At 40.9% G+C, this 17786-nt stretch overlaps 1 protein-coding gene across 4 annotated transcripts in view; it reads left to right on the top strand.

Moving 5' to 3' along the window:
• Rnf2 (ring finger protein 2) overlaps positions 1-17786 on the top strand; it is a 33116-nt gene that overhangs the window by 5577 nt on the left and 9753 nt on the right. The window lies entirely within an intron of this gene.

Here is a 17786-nt window from a genome sequence, read left to right as displayed (position 1 = left end):
CAGGTATCCTTTATTAAAGACTTGATGGTAACAACTAATCTACCATTTAGTAAAATAACTGGTAAATATGTAACATTCCCATTGCTAGGCATCACACCAAATATGTCTTTTTACCTCTTCCAAGTTTACTTAAACGGACACCTGATATTAGTTATGAATGAAGACTAAGTTGGAGACTTTAGACACATAGCTCTAATTTCACCTGTAGTAGCAGAGACAGGCCATCCTGGGCTACATGAAGAGCAGTGTGGGCTCTATGAGGCTGTCTCAAAGAAGCACACACAACAATGCAAAATCCAAACCTCTAAATGGAGACTTTATGAAGGAGAGTCTCTGTATTTGGAAAATAAGATAGTAGTCCTCTAATATGCTGCACAGAAAGCTTTAAATTAGAACAAATAACATAACACACTACAGACGTTAGTGGGCTTTGCTGTTTGTTTTTGTTTTCTCTGTGGATCATTCAAGATAGTACCCAGGGGGAGTACATAGAAATACAGGAATTTCATTAGTCTATTACCGATCTTAGTTTTCTGATGTCGGGTGTGCCCAACCTGCTGCCTGGGCCACATAGGTTCCAGGATTGGCTAGGAATAGGACCTAGCAAGTTTGAAGATGACAGTGTCTTGTCACACTGTCAAAAGGTTGAAAACTCAGTTGGATGTGGTGGTACATGCCTTTAATCCCAGTTCTCTGAGAGGCAGAGGCAATCTCAGTTCTAGGCCAGCCTGGAACTATGTAGAGCCCCAGTCTCCCCCCATCCCCCACCCCCAAAGGTTAAACACTGGACCTGGATTCTGTGGGTCTTCAGTATTTCATATGTGGGTGTGTGGAGTGGAAGTATAGGTTGTGATTTCACACAGATACTTTGAATTTGTAATGAAACACATGGTGTTTAATTAGAAACTAGCTTTACTGTGTCAGGAGCTAGCTAGGTAGTGATCCCTGACTGGAGATGCTGAGAAGGTGGGTGGCCCATTACCGTTTTGGCCTGAGTAGAAAAACTCCAAAAGAGTTGGCTGTGCTCTCGATTCTTTTTTAAAGCTTTGTGGTGTCATTTGGCAGCTGAAGTGGACTTGTCTGGATGAGTCTGGTAGAGTGACCTGGAGCTGAGCTGCAGTGTGCTACCAGCGATTCCAGGAAAGGTGGCTACTGCTGTCACACGCTCCGAGATTGAATTGCTTCTGTGGAACTTTATTAACTCTAATAGCAAAAAGTTATTTTAAAAGGTAACTTCAGATTGAAATGTCTAGTGAGGGCATGCTAAGTAAAGTAAGGGGCAGATTTCAAAAGTCTTAAGAATTTCTGTCGTTGACTTTCAGCAGATGTGTTGCTTATTTGTAGAGCAGAGTTTATTTATTTGTTTGAGACAGGGTCTCACTATGTAGGCCTGGCTTGCCTGGAGCTCCTAGAGATCCAGTTGCCTTTGCCTCCTGAGTTCTGGAAATAGGCTTGTGCCCAGCCTTCGTGGGATCTTTTTTTTTTTTTTTTTTTTTAATGAAGAAGTTAGAATTCACAGTCAGTGGTGTGTTAATGTAGATTCTGTTGAGAGAGAGCATAGTTTAATGGTGGAGGCTGTGTTTAGTGTGCAGGGCCCTGGACTTAGTCCCCAGCACTGAAGACAGTCAGTTTGAAGTAACCAATGAGTTCAGGTCTGTGCTAGTGTTGTGACTGCAAAGATGGCGATTTCTTTCCTTGAACACTACATGGTTATGGGGGCATTTCTGGGCCAGTTTGAACAACAGCCAAAAGTGGAGAGCTTGGATCAGGAAAACAAGTTCAGTAGCTTCTATGCTTCATCTTAACAGAAACAAATGCCTGATGTCAAGTCAGCTTTTGTAAAATGGAGTTTATAAAATAACCTCAAATTTTTTGAAGCTGCAAGATATCTCAGAAGAGAGCAATCAGATTTACTTTAGGTCTAGAGGACTGGAGAGATGAAGAGCTTCCGTTTCAGTGATTCTCAGACCCACAAGGTGGCTCACATCGAGGTGTAGCACCAATCCTAGCAGATTTGGTGCCCTTTTCTGGCTTCTGCTAACACTGCATGCATGTGGTACACAGACTGTTAAGCAGTATACTGAGTCCCAGTAAAGAAAACAAACTTCAGGGCTAGACCAATGACTCAGGTTAAGACCATTTCAGAGATCCAGAGTTCAGTTCCCAGTGATTACATGGTGGCTCACAACCATCTTCGGATGGCATCTGATGCCCTCTTTTGTCATGCAGGAGGCATACATGCAAGTAGAGCACTCAAATACATAAGTAAATCTTTTAAAAATTTTAGTTAAGTACAACATTTTGTTGGGTTTTTTTGTTTTGTTTTTTTTTTAAGATTAAAATCTTAAGATCTCTTTACAGGTGGTTGTGAGCCACCATGTGGTTGCTGGGAATTGAACTCCAGACCTGGAAGAGCAGTCAGTGCTCTTAACCACTGAGATGGCCATCTCTCCAGCCCAAGAACAACATTTACTATTAGAGGTTGGTTAGATGGGCATGAAGGCGAAAGGGAAATGTTGGCAGTGGCTCTGAGAAGAGGGCCCATGCGGCTGGTGCTGGATGGGGTAGAGTCAGCCCCTAGTTTATAGGACATGTCATGCTGGGTCTGGAAATACCCAAAGGAGCTGGCGGCTAGAGCCAGTTACTGACAGTTTCAACTAACAGCAACCCAGAAGACCCATTTTCCTGTTTTCCAATCCCCATTTTACTACCTAACAAACCCTACTGACAGGAATCGTGAAGTATGGGTGAATGATTTTATTTTGCTGTCATAGACCATATTTTAGGAGGGTGGTGTTAGAGTTGAGACAGTGAATAGAAGACCTGCACAAATGGTGCGTGGTAAAATACAATGCCTTTAGTAGGAAACCATGCCCCTCCCCTTTCCAAAAGCAGTTGTCATCATCTGTGTGCCAGATCATTTTGCTAGGAATTAGAATTTAAAAAAATACATTAAAGGCTCTGTCCTAAAGGAGTTCAGGTTGAGTGGGCATGACACAGACTACTGTACAGTGTGTGAAATGCAGTAACGGATGAGTGGTGTGGCTTGGGGGCCCAAAGGACATATATAGCAGACAACCAGCTGCTTGTCTGTTGAGCTAAGCTTAATGACTAGTATTATTTTTCTTAGGTTCTTATCAAAGCCATCTTTATTTTCTGTCTCCATCAATTCCTATGAAAGCTGTTTTTATGAACTACCTCAATTTTGTCACATTATTGTTAAGTATTTTTGTGCCTCATTCATCCAAATTATAAAGCCTCTTGTTTCCTTGTACTTTAAATTGAGTACTATGTATATAGATGTTTGTGCACTTTATGTTCTCCCTTAAGGTCATTCAAAAATGGCGTGAGACACTTTTCTGGATATACAGCTCACTTTAGTTAGTTGAAGTAGTCACAGCCCCAGCAAATGATAGAAAGCAGCCTCAGACTTCGGATTGGCTGTATTTCAGAACCAGTGGCTATTGGTTTTTTCAACATAACATTTTTATTGATTCTTTGGGAGTTTCCCATCATGCCCCTAGCTCATTCACTTCCCTGTCCTTCCAAGTCTGCTCCCCTTGTGACCTCCCCCAAAGAAAGTGAAAATAAAAACGAGATTTTAAAAAAGTCCAGTTCGTGCTTCTGTGTATTCACTGGAGTGTGATCAAACTCTCAGTGTTCTGCCCCTTAAGTAGGACTGAGTCCATCCCTCCCACACCTCTGCCCGAAGCCTTCACTTCAGTTACACTTCTCTTCAGCTTTCAGTGCCTTCTGTGTAGGCTCTTACCTCTTTCTTAATTAATGCTATTTCTGGAAGAGAAAACAAATTCCTCATTTGTTTTGACATTTTAACATGAGCTCTCCTTTCTTCCCTTATTGTATTGATGTCTGTTACCAGTTAGCTATTGTGAAATGTATAGATCATATAGAGTGCTTTGCTTTGATGACTTTCTGCCTGTTTCTTCCACCAGACACCATATTGATTTAGAATTCAATTATTTACTTTTTAAAGAATATATATCTTCATGCCAATAATTGCATTGAACTCTCATTATTTACACTATTTTCTATGCAGAATTTAATACAGCATATGAGGGTTGTCTTGGAACTTAGCCAGATGGCTTCTATCACAGAAGGTAGTATGGGTAATAGGAGCTTCAGAGTTGGAGGTGAGAGACTTGATTTGTAGGACTAGGACTATATATAACTCTGGGGTAACGCTAGCCTCTTTTGCATGAGATGATGCCCTAGGCTCAGTCACCAACCAGCTTTTACAAAAGATGCTGAGGGGAGAGAATTAACTTGGTTCCTGGGTCTTCCTCCAATTACAAGCAGATCTTGGCTGATGTGAGTATGTTTGTGTTCATGTATCTGTATGCCCGCCCATTTGACCCAGTGGAAGATTTGTAAAGATAAGGCCTGACCTACCTAGTGAGATCCTGAGCCAAGAAACAGAGGTAGGAGGGAAAAAGCAGAGGATGTAAGTCATTTGCCAACTTTGTCTGTCCCCTGCAGCAGTGCCACCAACACATGCCTAGTGGATTTTACAGAGCTTTGCTTTAGTAGACATCACAAATGTATAAAAATATACTTGATATACACACATACACACTAATGGAACTTCTTGCTTTAAAAGCTTTATTTCCACATCATTTTACCTTCATAAAATTTCTAATTTTTCTGGTGAGGTTAGTCTTTTATGTTGCTTCAGGTTTCTTATTAAATATTCCATTATTTATTAAGCTAAATTTATTAAATGAAGGCAAGGATAGTATTTACTTTAAGAGGCTCTTGGAATTAAATGGGATTTTATAAAAAGCAGTAAGCATTGTAAATATTACCTATAACAATTGCCTGTAGCCCATGCTAGCTTCACAACTTTAAGTCCCCTTGACTTGAACTTCTAAGGACATTAGTCCCTAGACTGAGATTATGGTCTTAAAGAATATGACTTTTTTTATCAGTAAATTTTAATTATTAGCTGTTTTCCAAAGGGACTTTTTCCTCTTAGTTTTTAAAATCGAAATATCTTTTAGGTTACTCTGTTATTGTAGTTATTGGCTTTTTGAAACAGGGTTTTTCTGTGTAATCCTGGCTGTCCTGGAACTTACAATAGACTTGGCTGGTCAGAGGTTACCTGCTTTTGCCCCACAAGGGCTGGGACTAAAGGTATGTTTTAGAAGTAAATTCAGGGGCTTTTCTACTGTTGTTGCTCCCAACTGGAGATAATGGCGACCTTTCATTTATCATAAGCCTCATCACCATAGCTGAGCAGACACTCCTACTCTAACCACACTCTGACCTGACGGGGAAGCCTGTTACCAGCACTTGACCAGTACTTGCCCTCTTAATCTTGTCCTGGCTGCTCCTGCCCATCTGTCCTCTCATGGAGATAGATGCCCCTGCTCATGGCCAGTCCTCAGTGACAGTCTCCCTCACTCTGGTCCTCACTGGAGACCCTCACCTCCTCTCTTGCCTATCCTCTTTATTAACCAGTCTGAGGTTGTGGAAAACAATCTTTACTCAACTTTGAGACAGGAGATGCTTGTCAGTGTTAACATTCTGACTGCAACCAGATCTCTGTGCACAGTGATCAGCATCTTAATGCACAAAGCCATCCCCTAGTAGTGTGCATCACTATGCCTCACTTAGGTTATTCTCTTATTCTCTTATTACAAGTATACTTTTCAGCAATCTATACCATCTCCAGAAACAGAACAGTCAGTATTTTTTCTTTCTTACATTTTTACTTGGTGGTCTGGATATCTCCTACCTATGATTACTGGTATTGCTACTCCTAGCTTATGCAGTTCTGGGGATTGAAGTCAGGGCTTTGTGTGTGTTCTGCGAGGACTCTACCAACTGAGCTTTATCTATATATCCCTATCCCCTTAATGCACATTCCTCTTCCCAAGAAATCCTAACTTCGGAATACCAGTTTTTCTTGCTATGACAACATGGTATGCAGGACTGGGTCAATAGCTTGCTTTGATTTTGAAGAGATAACAAAGTCTTACTGGCAAATGAAAACTAGGAGGTAAAGTATAAGGGTGAAGAATGGGACTTGTCAAAAGGATAGATATATGAAGTGAATTAAACAAAATTGGATGGTTCTGGTCAAACTAGGCAGAACTCTTCCAAACTGCACAGGGACAGAAAACCAAGAACCCTGTAAGGTCTGTAGCTCCAAGGATACCAAGTGAGGCAAATCTAAAGCTAGCTCATTGCTTTAAATGTTAAGTGGAGACGAAGTGGGAATTATTCTCTTTAAGGGGAAAATTCAGGAAAGCCTTGGCTATGGCTTAATGCTCTGCACACCTGCCTTACTTAGCCCAGGTTGACCTTGAACACCATATGTGGCTAAGGCTGCTCTTGAACTCCTGATCCTCCTGGTCAGCTACCTCCTTGCACTTGGATAACAGGGTGTGAGCTACTATGCCTGTCTTCTGTACATAGATTGTGTTGTTTGCTGCTCTTTTGCTTGCTTTAGAAAGAAAAGGTGGCAGGTAATGGTTGTGATAATTGTTGGGGTATTCAAACAAGTTGAAAGAAGTTAAAGGTAGATCATCTTAGCTCAGGAGAATGAGACAGATTCTGTTCCTCAGAGCATTAAAGAATGATTTTGAGGCTACTTAATATAAATCTATAATAAGGGAACTGGACCTTCAGTTAAAGTGACTAGCCTCAGTTCACCCTAGAACTGAGAATCTGGGCTTCCATTAGCATGGAAAGCTTGTCCCCGCCCCCGTTTCAGTGACAGTGTTCCTGTTATCAGATTGTCTCCACCTTGTGGCAGCAGTGTTTTGTCTGCTTATAATACATCATTGGAGAAATGTCTGAATAAGTTCTTTGCCTATTATTTTTTAATAGAACTATTAATTTTATTCTAGCCGGAGTTCTTTAATGTATTCTAGATAATAATCCCTTACCAGATAACTTTGCAAGTATTTTCTTACATTTCATAGGTTGCTTTGTCATTCTTCTTGATAGTGTTCTTGTCTGTACTTTTGATAGCTCATTCCACAGGATTGCAGAATCCAGTGTTGGAGATGTATTTTGTGTATAGTAAGGTTTGGGTCCAGCTTCATTTGTCTGCATGTGAATGCCTGATTTTCTCAGTTTTTGTGGAAAACATTCATCTCTCCCCTTCACATTTGAATAATCTTGACTCTGTGGCTGTGAATGATTTCTCCAACTCACATCATTTTGAGTAATACAGCTTTGTGTTTAATTTTGGACATAGAAATTCTTTAACTTTTTCTTAGTATTAATTTGATTATTCTAGGTCTCCTGATTCTGTTTGAATTTTGAGATGGGCTTTGGGGTAACTTTCAGTTGTTTTAGATTTGTTATTTTATTTATTTATGTGTGTGTTGTGAGCCTGAATGGAGGTGCCCTCTGAAGCACCTCTGATGGTGTCAGGTCCCTTGGGCCAGTGGTACAGGTGGTTGTGATCTGCCTGGTGGAGGTTCTGGAAACTGGTCCTTCCTGAGCAGTCAGCACTCTCTGACCCTGAACCACCTTCCCAGGCCTGAGCTTTGTTGGTCGGGGGTAGGGGGCTGGAATCTTGAAAGATTGCATTGACTTAGTTTGAGTAGTATCATTTATAAAAAATTTTAACGTTTTTAGTCTGTAAATACATGTTGCCTTTCCATTCATTTACTTTCTTCTAAGTTTTTAGACAGGGTCTCACTCTGCCCCTCTGGCTTGGAACTTGATATGTAAGACCCAGTTGTCCTAGAACTCACAGGCCTCTCTGCCTCCTGAGTGCTGTGAATGCTGGGATTAAAGGCACAGGCCATGGCAGGCTCTTAGCTTTCTGAAATGGGACATTGCTGCTTAACCCCCGCTAGCCTAGAGCTTACTATCAGACTGGTCTCGAGCGTTACAGTCCTCTGTCTCTTGAGTGGTATGGTTACAGGGGTGTGTTGCCACACGTGGCTTTACTTGTTTAAAAAGTTGTTTTGGATGTATAGAATTTTGTTAGTGTCACTTAATCCATTCCTGAGTAATGCACCATTTAAAATTGGACAACAGTACCAATTTTTGTTACTGTGTGAACATAATGTAACTGCATTAAAATGTTTCTGGTGTCCCTGTGTGATGTCGTGTAGTTTGTATGTGCCTTGTGTATGTGTTTTACTGCTGACTGGAATATAGGTTTGTGGTATACAGCTATTGCTTTTCTGTGCTTGTATGTGCTTGGCAAGTGCTCTAGGGCTGGGTGGGTTAGTGCCCGCGTGCATGCGTGAATATGTGGGTGCATGCGTGGATGCTTACCCACTTAGGATTGTATTATTTCCCTTCTATGACATTCTTAGTCTGTTGAATTTATAATCAACTGACTTTATTGGATTAGTTTGTACAATTCAGTGGAATTTTCAGTTTTGTTCATATCAGATGATAGCATCTGAACAGAAGAATTACTTTCTGCTTTGGGTGCCTTTGTCTTTTTGTTTGTTTGTTATTGTCTACTTGCCTTAGAATAGAATAGATACTTGTGTTTAGAATAGAAATGATAAAATACCATTTCCTGTTTTACTCTTTAACATCGGCACACCTATGCAGTCACAAGTTTGGGGCCCTTTACTAGTTCTCTACCTCATTTCCTATAATGGTATTTTTACACACACACACACACACACACACACACACACACACCCTCACCCTTACTCTTTGTTTTAGTTCTGTTGTACCTAACTGGTTGTTACTAGTAATAGCGCTAATGCAGCCACATCTTGTCCTTGGCTATTAGTGCCTGGGTGTTTTATTAGGATTCTTACCTTACTTAAACTGTCCTTCATTTTTGCTGTCTCCTTGGTAAGTGTGGCTTCCCAAGCACTGGAGGGGCAGCAGTGCCTGTCTTCGAGGCTGCTCTTGCTTATTTCTTGTCCTGGCTTCTCTCTCCTCCAGTAAATTACTCAGTTACCTTTCTCCAAGGAGGAGTCCTTTCCTCTAGGGACCCTTGTCTGATTTTTTCCCCTTCCCCTATGTGACTATGTCTCTGCGCCCTCATAATGATTGTGTGAAAGCATGTGTTGGGGCTGTCCTGTCCATTAGCCGGTAAGTGTAGACTGTTGGAGGTTGCCATCTCCTGTCACAGTGAAAGCCTCTAGTAATGTTTACTCACTGTTTTGTTTTTTTGTTTTTTGTTTTTGTTTTTTTTTTCTTTTTTTCGGAGCTGGGGACCGAACCCAGGGCTCTACCACTGAGGTAAATCCCCAACCCCTACTCACTGTTTTTACTATGGATCTGCTAACTTAAGATCATTAGGCAAAGGGACAGGAAGAAAATAAGATTGCGGCTGAGATCACTAGGACTGACCACTGCAGGACCTTGATAACTGTGTCCTGAAACTATAGAGACTGAGCCGTCAATAAAGTATTGTGTGTAGTGTAGGGTCAGCATTAGAGGAGATGAGAGACAGTTGGCAGTATAGTAGGCTACTGTGTGCAGACTCCTACTGCTATGTCTTTAAAGTATCTATTTTCCTTATAACAACTAACTTAATTGTGGAGAGCCTGAAAAACATTAAAGGGTCTACTGGTATTCAGAAAGGTAATAAAGATTTGGAAAGTCAATCTTAATAGTTTCTTCTCTGTGTTCTATAAACACAAAAGAAATATTCAATTCAATTAAAAATTAACGATACTCTTTAAAAAGTACTAGCTAACACAGTAGTTTAGATGCGTGTTCCAGATGTTTTGGGCAATACGCTTTCAGTTGAAAAGGAAGAACACCGTCTTTGTGTCTTTGGGAGCTTACAGAGACTGGTGTCTGGTTTACAGGCACAGCTTTAGATTACAGTGCTGAAAGTGGTGTGTTTGAGGTGACAGGTTCTGCTGCAGGGTAGAGATGGCAGTTTGGGTTGTCTACTCTGAATTTCTTACTCTCCCTTGGTTTGAGTACATTTCTAAAAATCTTACTATTTCTCTCCTGTAAGCAAGATTGCTTTAATAAAGGAAGAAATTGTTTATTCATTTACATGTTACATAATATAATGCAAGAGATGGGAGAATGGATTTGAAGTGACCTTTATTTTGCTCTATTCAGAAAGGATACTAACCGTGAAATAAAATTGATGAATGTCTTGTTAAAATAGAGCTAGCTGTTTTGTAGTGGCTTAAGTGAGCATATCTCAAAAATGAAGGAAAATAGGATAATGTAGAAATGATAATTCCTGGTATCTGTTTCATGGTACAAAACTAGAAAAGTAATATGCTGCATAGTTTTAAGTGCTATTTGTGGGGAATAAGTGCTGTCATTGGTATGTTACTTTTGACAGGTGTGATGGCTGAAAAAGTTGTCTCTAAATATATATACACATTACAGTCTCTGAAGGTATAAAACGTTATCTTACTAAGAAAGAGGGCCTTTGCGTGTGTAATTAAATTAATAATTTTGAAATGGAGAGATGATGCTGGATTACTCACGTGGGCCTGAAATGTCAGCACATTCTTAACATGTTCTTGTTAGAGTGGGCCACCAAGAGATTAGAAGAGGAGGCATTGAGACTACAGAAACCGAGACTGAATGGTGTGGCTGCACAGCAAGGAGTGCATTTGTCAGAGTTGAAATAGGTAACAGGTACTTCCACAGAGCCAGCCCCTCCCCCTCCCACCATGTGCTCTATGGTGAATGGATATGAATGTGGGTCAATACAAAACAAAGTCATAGATTGAAACAGATGAAAAGTTTAGAACTCAATTCCACAGTTCTCCAGTATGAATCTTGTAGATAACATAAAGTGGGGAAACCTTGGTCTGTAGAACTGAAGCAGAAGGCTTTCAGGCCTGTAAGAAAATAAATCATGTTATTTTGAAGCAATAGTAATGTCTTTTGAAAGCTATAAAATGTAATATAGTGGTTATTCTTAAAAGTATAAATGAGCATTTCTAATAACCTCATTTACCCAGATTCCTTCCATTGTAAAGGACGTGTGATTTAATGCTTTCTTATTAGGCTGCAGTTTTCTTTCAGATGCTGTAAATAGATTTCACAATTTATATAACGAAAGCATCTGGTAAAACATTCACAGACACAGAACTCTTGAGAAGTTGACTATAGTTTTTCTTGTTCATACTTTACTCGGTTTAGGAACTCTTGTGCCTGTGTTCTCAGGTCACCTCTTGCCTGCACATCTGCAATTTTATATCATTTCTTTGACCTTCGTTGTAAAAATAAGTACTTGAGGCTCTTACCTAAGAACTGAGTTCTCTTATTTACTCATCCAACAATGCCAGGGTCCCACTTCAGACTGGTTTACTCAGAATTTGACTAAAAAATGAAGGCCATCTGGGTTCTCTGCCTTTTTAGCCTGCTGTCATTCTGCTGGGCAACAGTGTACTGAGCCTGTATTATCGTAATCTCAAAGATTGAGAACCATGTGCTTCAGTTAGAAAGAGTCTCTAACATGAACTGTGAGCTGTAACTGTCTCTGATGCATCTCTGTTCCCTTTAAGTTTCTAAGAATTACGTTTAGTATTAAACCGCACACTATAGAAGATGAGTAAGCCTGCCACGGCAGCTTCTGTTTGTTATGGAATATGTCTCCAATAAGCAGTCTAGAGTCAGCCCGTCAGCTTTTCTTTTTTAAACTTTATGGAGTCTCATAGAGCCCAGGCAAGCCTACAATTTCCCGTGGAGCTCAAGGATGACCTTGTTCTGATCCTCTTCTTAGGGCTGGGGGTACTGGTGTAGATCCACGTTTGATTTATGTAGTGCTGGTTAATTGGGCCCTGGGTTTCATGCATTTTTGCCAAGTGATCCATGTCCCGAGCCCCTCAGTGGTATTTTTTACAAGCCACGGGTCAAATCACCAAAGGTTTTATATAAAGTATCTTTTTTTTCCAAAAATAAATTACTCCTTTTGAAGGAGGTTTAATGTGAAATCTTGATGTGTTAGGAAAGGGTTACATGTCAAAGGGCAAAGATTTAATACTTAAAACTGAAATACATAGAACAGATTATATCTTTTAGTTGTAGTAATATGCTAGGCACTTCATATGAGCATCTCATTAAACTTTGCTAATGACCCTTTAAGCTGTTTATCCCTGTAGATCCTTTTCCAAGGCTGTGGATGTGCCTATGACAGAATACTTGAACACTTGCCTAGTTGTGAAAGACCCTAGGTTTAGGTTGCGTCCTTGATACCACTTAAAGAGGGTGTTTGTGCTTCAGGCATTAAGAAGTTCCTCTGTGACAGCCACACACTAGTAACTGTTAGGTCTGGGAGGTACAAAAGAAGGTACAGTGCCTTCTAGCTCTCACCTCTGCTGTCGTAGAAGCTCCCTGCCCTACTCTAGAGTAGTTTTGGTTTGGTACATTCACTTTTCATTATAAGATCTTGAGAACAAGTGTGTGGCCCTGCCAGGATGCTGGAGTATTAGGTCCTTGTTTTTTTCCTCAGAAATCCCTGGCTATGCAAAACATAAAAGCATTACTGTTTATTATTAAATCTTTCTTTTTTATCTGAGCTTTTATCCATTTTGGTACTCAGTTTCTTCATTTCATAAAATATTTCCTAGATTTAAAAAAAAACCTTAGGGATGTTTATATACAATTTCTAGAATAGTTAAGGTAATACCAATTGTGTTGCTTTGGTAACACCAATAATCCCAGTGTTTGTGGGATTGTCAGGCTAAGAAACCCCCAGCCCTTATCACTAATTCCCAGTATGCTTGGCAGAGGTCCTCTGCTCTGTGTGATACACAATCTCCCACCCATCCTACAGCAAATCGCTTGTGCCCTTACCTAATTCCTAGGTAAATTACTTCTGCTTATTCAGGTAATGCATTTCAGTGAAGTCAGAGAAGGGGAAGGGGGCATTCTGGTCAATGGCTAGCTTTCTGGTTACAGTAGGAAAAGAATCCTGTCCCCACTATTTCCTGAGTATAAGGTTCTTTATTTTGCATTCAGCCTGTTTTCCAGTAATTAGTTGGGGTGTGATCTCTGGATATCCTGGGGGAAGAGTTGATGTCTAGTGTTGGTTGTCAACTTAGGTGGCCTTGGGAGATGCTGCTGGGAGTTTTTATTTTTTTTAAAGACAGGATTTCCCTTTTCCTTGTGTAGCAGCCTTGGCTCTTCTGGAACTCCATCTGCCTCTGTCTCCTCAGTACAGGGAGTAAAGGTGTGTTCTACCACTGACAGAGATGCTGTTTTAGTGAGCTGTTTATCAGCTGCTTCTTTGTGCTCTCACTAAACACTTGCAGATTTCACCTCAGTGATGCTGGTCTCGTCCCAGTCAGCCCTTCTGTCCTTGACTCTAAAGCCAGAGCCATATGACCAAAGCTGCTCAGTTCTGCTGCTTGGTGGGGCTAGAGCACATACACGCACACATGCGCACGAGCACACATGCGCACACTCTGTTATATTATTACCAGTCTCCCCCCCCCCCCCCCCCCAAAACTCTTCACTGCTTAAGCTTGGCTGTCCTGGAACTTGTTCTGTGGATTGACCTTGAACTCAGAGATCTGCACTTAAAGGTGTGGTCACCATGCCTGGATTTAAGCTTTTTCTTTTTTTTTAAAAAACCATGCAAATTTTTTTAAGAAAAGACTTAATTGTTTATTTGTTTTGTTTTATGTATGTGAGTGCACTGTTGCTGTCTTCAGACACACCAAAAGGACATCAGATCCCATTACAGATGGTTGTGAGCCACCATGTGGTTGCTGGATATTGAACTCAGGACCTCTGGAAAAGCAGTCAGTGCTCTTAACCAAGCACTGAGCCATTTCCTCTTGCCTAGGATTTTCTTGCCAAGTTTTTCTTCACCTAGAACCTGCTCTGTTTAGAGATCTGCTTGCCTTTGCCTCCTGGGATTAAAGACTTGTTCTGCTGAGCCTGGACCTAAACCTTGCTGGGTGGGATCTTGCCCCAAGTTCACCACTCCCTTAATTCAGTTTAATGTCCTTGAACACAGGATTCAGCTCCACAACCCCCCTACCCCCACTACCCCCGTGCCCCTTTAACACCTGAACCATATATTGTATATTTTTCCTTTCTCAGCTTGCTATTCTTGTTTAAAATGCTCTTCATGAGAATTAACCAGAGAACAAAGTCTATGATGGGCATTTCTGAGACTTCCTTTCTCAGTGCAATTAATCTTGAGTCTCTTCACCTTAGCCTCAGGCAGACTCTTTAGACAAGAGCAAAAGGTAGCCTCATTTTTCACCAAAATATCACAAAACCAGTCCCTAGGCCACTTACTGAAATTCCTCACTGAAACCTCTTGGGTCAGGTCTGTCTGCACAGTTCAAATCACTGACAGCAACAAAATCTCCCTATTTCCTTTGAAGATGGCTCATTGAGCCCCACTTAAAACATCCCATGGCTTTCCAAACTCCAAATCCCCAAATCTACATTCTTCCAAACAAAAACACGGTCAGGCCTATCACATTAATACCCCAGTTGCTGGTACCAACTTCTGTTGTACTTAGGGTTTTACTTCTGTGAACAGACACCATGACTAAGGCAACTCCTAACAAAGGATAACATTTAATTGGGGCTGGCTTTCAGGTTCAAAGGTTCAGTCCCTTAATATCAAGGTGGGAGGGTAATTTTGCTACTATTATGATTTGTAATGTAAATTTCTGTTTTCTTATGGTCTCAGAATGACTCCTGTGAAAGTTCTTAGACACCCCCACCCAAGGGGTTACAACCCCACATGTTGACAACTACCATGGTTACAAGTGGCCTCTGATTGCTTAGGGTACTCAACCATGAGGAAAAAATCATTGTCCTTGTTGGAGTATGGTACTACAGAGCCTCCCAAGGGAAAATCTTTCACATAAGCTTACAGTGTTTGCATCCTGGAGCCTGCATTGGGTACTATCTGGTCAGTTTCTGAGGTACTCCTATGGTTATCTTTTCTGTTATCAGTGCAGTGTGGCCTTTTTAATGGTATAATTTTAAACAACACCCCCACTTCACCTTTACAGGTCTTAACTGCATAGACCAGGCTGAATTTGAATTTGTCATATGCCCTTCCCAGCCATTCCCAAGGGGACTTGGCCCCCAGTCTCACTGTCACTCTGGCTGGCTTGGAACTCTGAACTCAATCTAGTCTAGGCTGGAGAGATCCATCCACTTGCCTCTGCCCCCACATCCCCAGTGCTGAGATTAAAGGTGTGTGTCACCAGTGCCTGAAGTGATCTTTTTTTTTTTTTTTTTTTTTGGTTCTTTTTTTTTCGGAGCTGGGGATCGAACCCAGGGCCTTGCGCTTCCTAGGCAAGCGCTCTGCCACTGAGCTAAATCCCCAACCCCTGAAGTGATCTTTTTTAAAATTAGTTTTGTGCTTATTCTCTGTTTTTTTTTTTTTTTGCATGCATTGGTGTACACTTTGCCACTGTGTCAAGTTCTTGGAGTCCTCTTCACCGTGTGTCTCAGATTGAACTCTGGTTGTCAGGCCTGATGGCTAACTGAATCTTTTCCCTGCCTCTGAATTTGCAGTCCTTTCTGTGTACTGGGATTGCAGGATTGCAGAATTGCAGGGTCCTGACTGGCTCATGCACACCATCCTTGTCCACATCTTTATTTTCAGGGCAGATAAATCTTTTGGTCTACTTTGACTTCTGTCATTGTAAACCCAGCTAAAAAATAAAAATGGCCAGCAATAACAGATGCAGAATGGTGTTGTCTTGAAATTTTCCCTGCCATACTAGTTTGTCAGTGTAAAACTTTGCCTTTAATAGTTTAAACCCATAGACATTGTAGGCAGTGTTCTTTCAATAGAACGTGAGTGCTCTCTAATCTGAAACTTTGTGAGCTCTGCCTTTGCTCTCTGCATTCCTGTGGGGGTGTTGAACATTGAGTTTATACAAAATTCACCCATGAAGTTCAAGTTATACTAGTGGAAACTTTTCCTAGCAAGCTTCTTTAATCTTTTCCAAAATTCTCCCACAAACCAGTTGCAAGATGCTAACTAATCCTTTTTAATAGGCTTTATTACTGCAATGGCCCTGATTCCTTGGTACCGTTTTAGTTAGTTGTGCCACTATGGCCTAAATGTCTGAGAAAATGAAGCAGAAGGATTACTCTGACTTAAGGTTACAGAAGAGTGTCATTGTGCCCTAGACATGGCAGAATAGCAGTGCATATCAGGCAGTTATGAAGCAGAGGCATATATTTTTTTTTTTAAGATTTATTCATTTATTATATGTAAGTACACTGTAGCTGTCTTCAGATACACCAGAAGAGGGCATCAGATCTCTTTACAGATGGTTGTGAGCCACCATGTGGTTGCTGGGAATTGAACTCATGACCTCTGGAAGAGCAGTCAGGTGCTCTTAACCGCTGAGCCATCTCCAGCCCAGAGGCATATCTTTAAATAAGCTTTTGTTCTTGGTTTCTTTTTCCTTTTGAGAGCTTCCATAATGCAGCTATTGGTTTTCTCCATGTGTCCTGTGACTTTTCCTGCTTCCTTCATACCCCATGCTAAAAGAGAAGACTCTTCTTCTGCTTGCTTACTATAACCAGCTGTTGAGTTCTGGTGAAATGTTTAGTTCAGATATTTTATCTTTTAGTTTTTCTCGTTGTTGAGTTTTTCGTGTCATTTGTGCATTATTCTCCTGAGTCTGATTAGCATGTTTCTATTATTTTTAATTTTCTGGTATTTAAGTCATGTGTCAGTTAAGCAGAGCCATTTGCTGGCGATTTATCTTCCCTTTTTTGGAATGTTTCTCTGTGTAGTTTCTTGATGTTCTTTTATCATATTAAGATGCTGCCTTTCTCAGTCTTTACAGGCTGACCCTTCTGCAAGAGAAGACTTGGGGGCCTCTCTGGTCTGTTCTAGTCTTGCTTTGTTTGTCCTGGACAGCTGGAAGGGTATTTCAGATCCCTCAGCACTGAAGTTGGGCAAGACTAGGCATTTATTCCCCAGATATATTATATCACTGCTTCCTGCCCCAGAGAGAAGCTAAGGAACAGAGATTATTTTCATCCACTGTTTCTCTGCTGAGACAAAGAAAGGGGAATGTGTGTTTCCATTGAGTTGTCTTGAGAGTTCCTGCGCTGCCTGGTTCACGTTAGCATTTCAGAGACAGACTGGGCAGAAGCCCGTCATTGGGTAAACCCCAGAAAGTTGAATTATTGGGGACATACACAGCATACTTCTTTTCCCTCCCCAGATAGAAGTTGGAAGCTAAGTTTCTCCTAATAGTGATCCTATATTGGTGATTATGACATGAAGCTGTCTAGAATTTTCCTAATGCCTTCCATGTGCCGGATTATTTTGCCCTGACCAGTGAAGCTAGAGTCTCTTATGTAGCTAATGGACTGCCCCAAAGGGCATTTGTCTGATATGATTCACCTCTTTTTTTTTTTTTTTTAAAGATTTATTTTATTTATTATATATATAAGTACACTGTAGCTGTCTTCAGATACACCAGAAGAGGGCATCGGATCTCCTTACAGATGGTTGTGAGCCACCATGTGGTTGCTGGGAATTGAACTCAGGACCTCTGGAAGAGCAGTCGGGTGCTCTTAACCTCTGAGCCATCTCTCCAGCCAGATTTCACCTCTTAATACATTGGAGTTTTAGGTTTTCTTTTTTAAACCTTCCCAGTGATGGATTCAGCTGAAACAAAATAGGCAGACTGAAAAGAGAAAGAACATACTTCAAAGGAGGGTCTGTGGTGCAGAAAGAGAAGTAGGGAGATACATATATTTTAGGGGAGTTGTGAATATATTTTAGGGAGAGGGAATGACCAGGAACCCAGGCAAGGTTCCTCTGGGTTAGGGATGTGGCGTTTGGTTTTTATTTATTTTTTTCCCTAAAAATATTGAAAAGCACTGTGCTCCTTTTT

The sequence above is a fragment of the Rattus norvegicus genome, chromosome 13 (genome assembly GCF_021556685.1).
Source record: "Rattus norvegicus strain SHRSP/BbbUtx chromosome 13, alternate assembly SHRSP_T2T, whole genome shotgun sequence".
NCBI lineage: Eukaryota > Metazoa > Chordata > Mammalia > Rodentia > Muridae > Rattus > Rattus norvegicus.
This window is presented reverse-complemented; position numbering and strand designations above follow the sequence as displayed.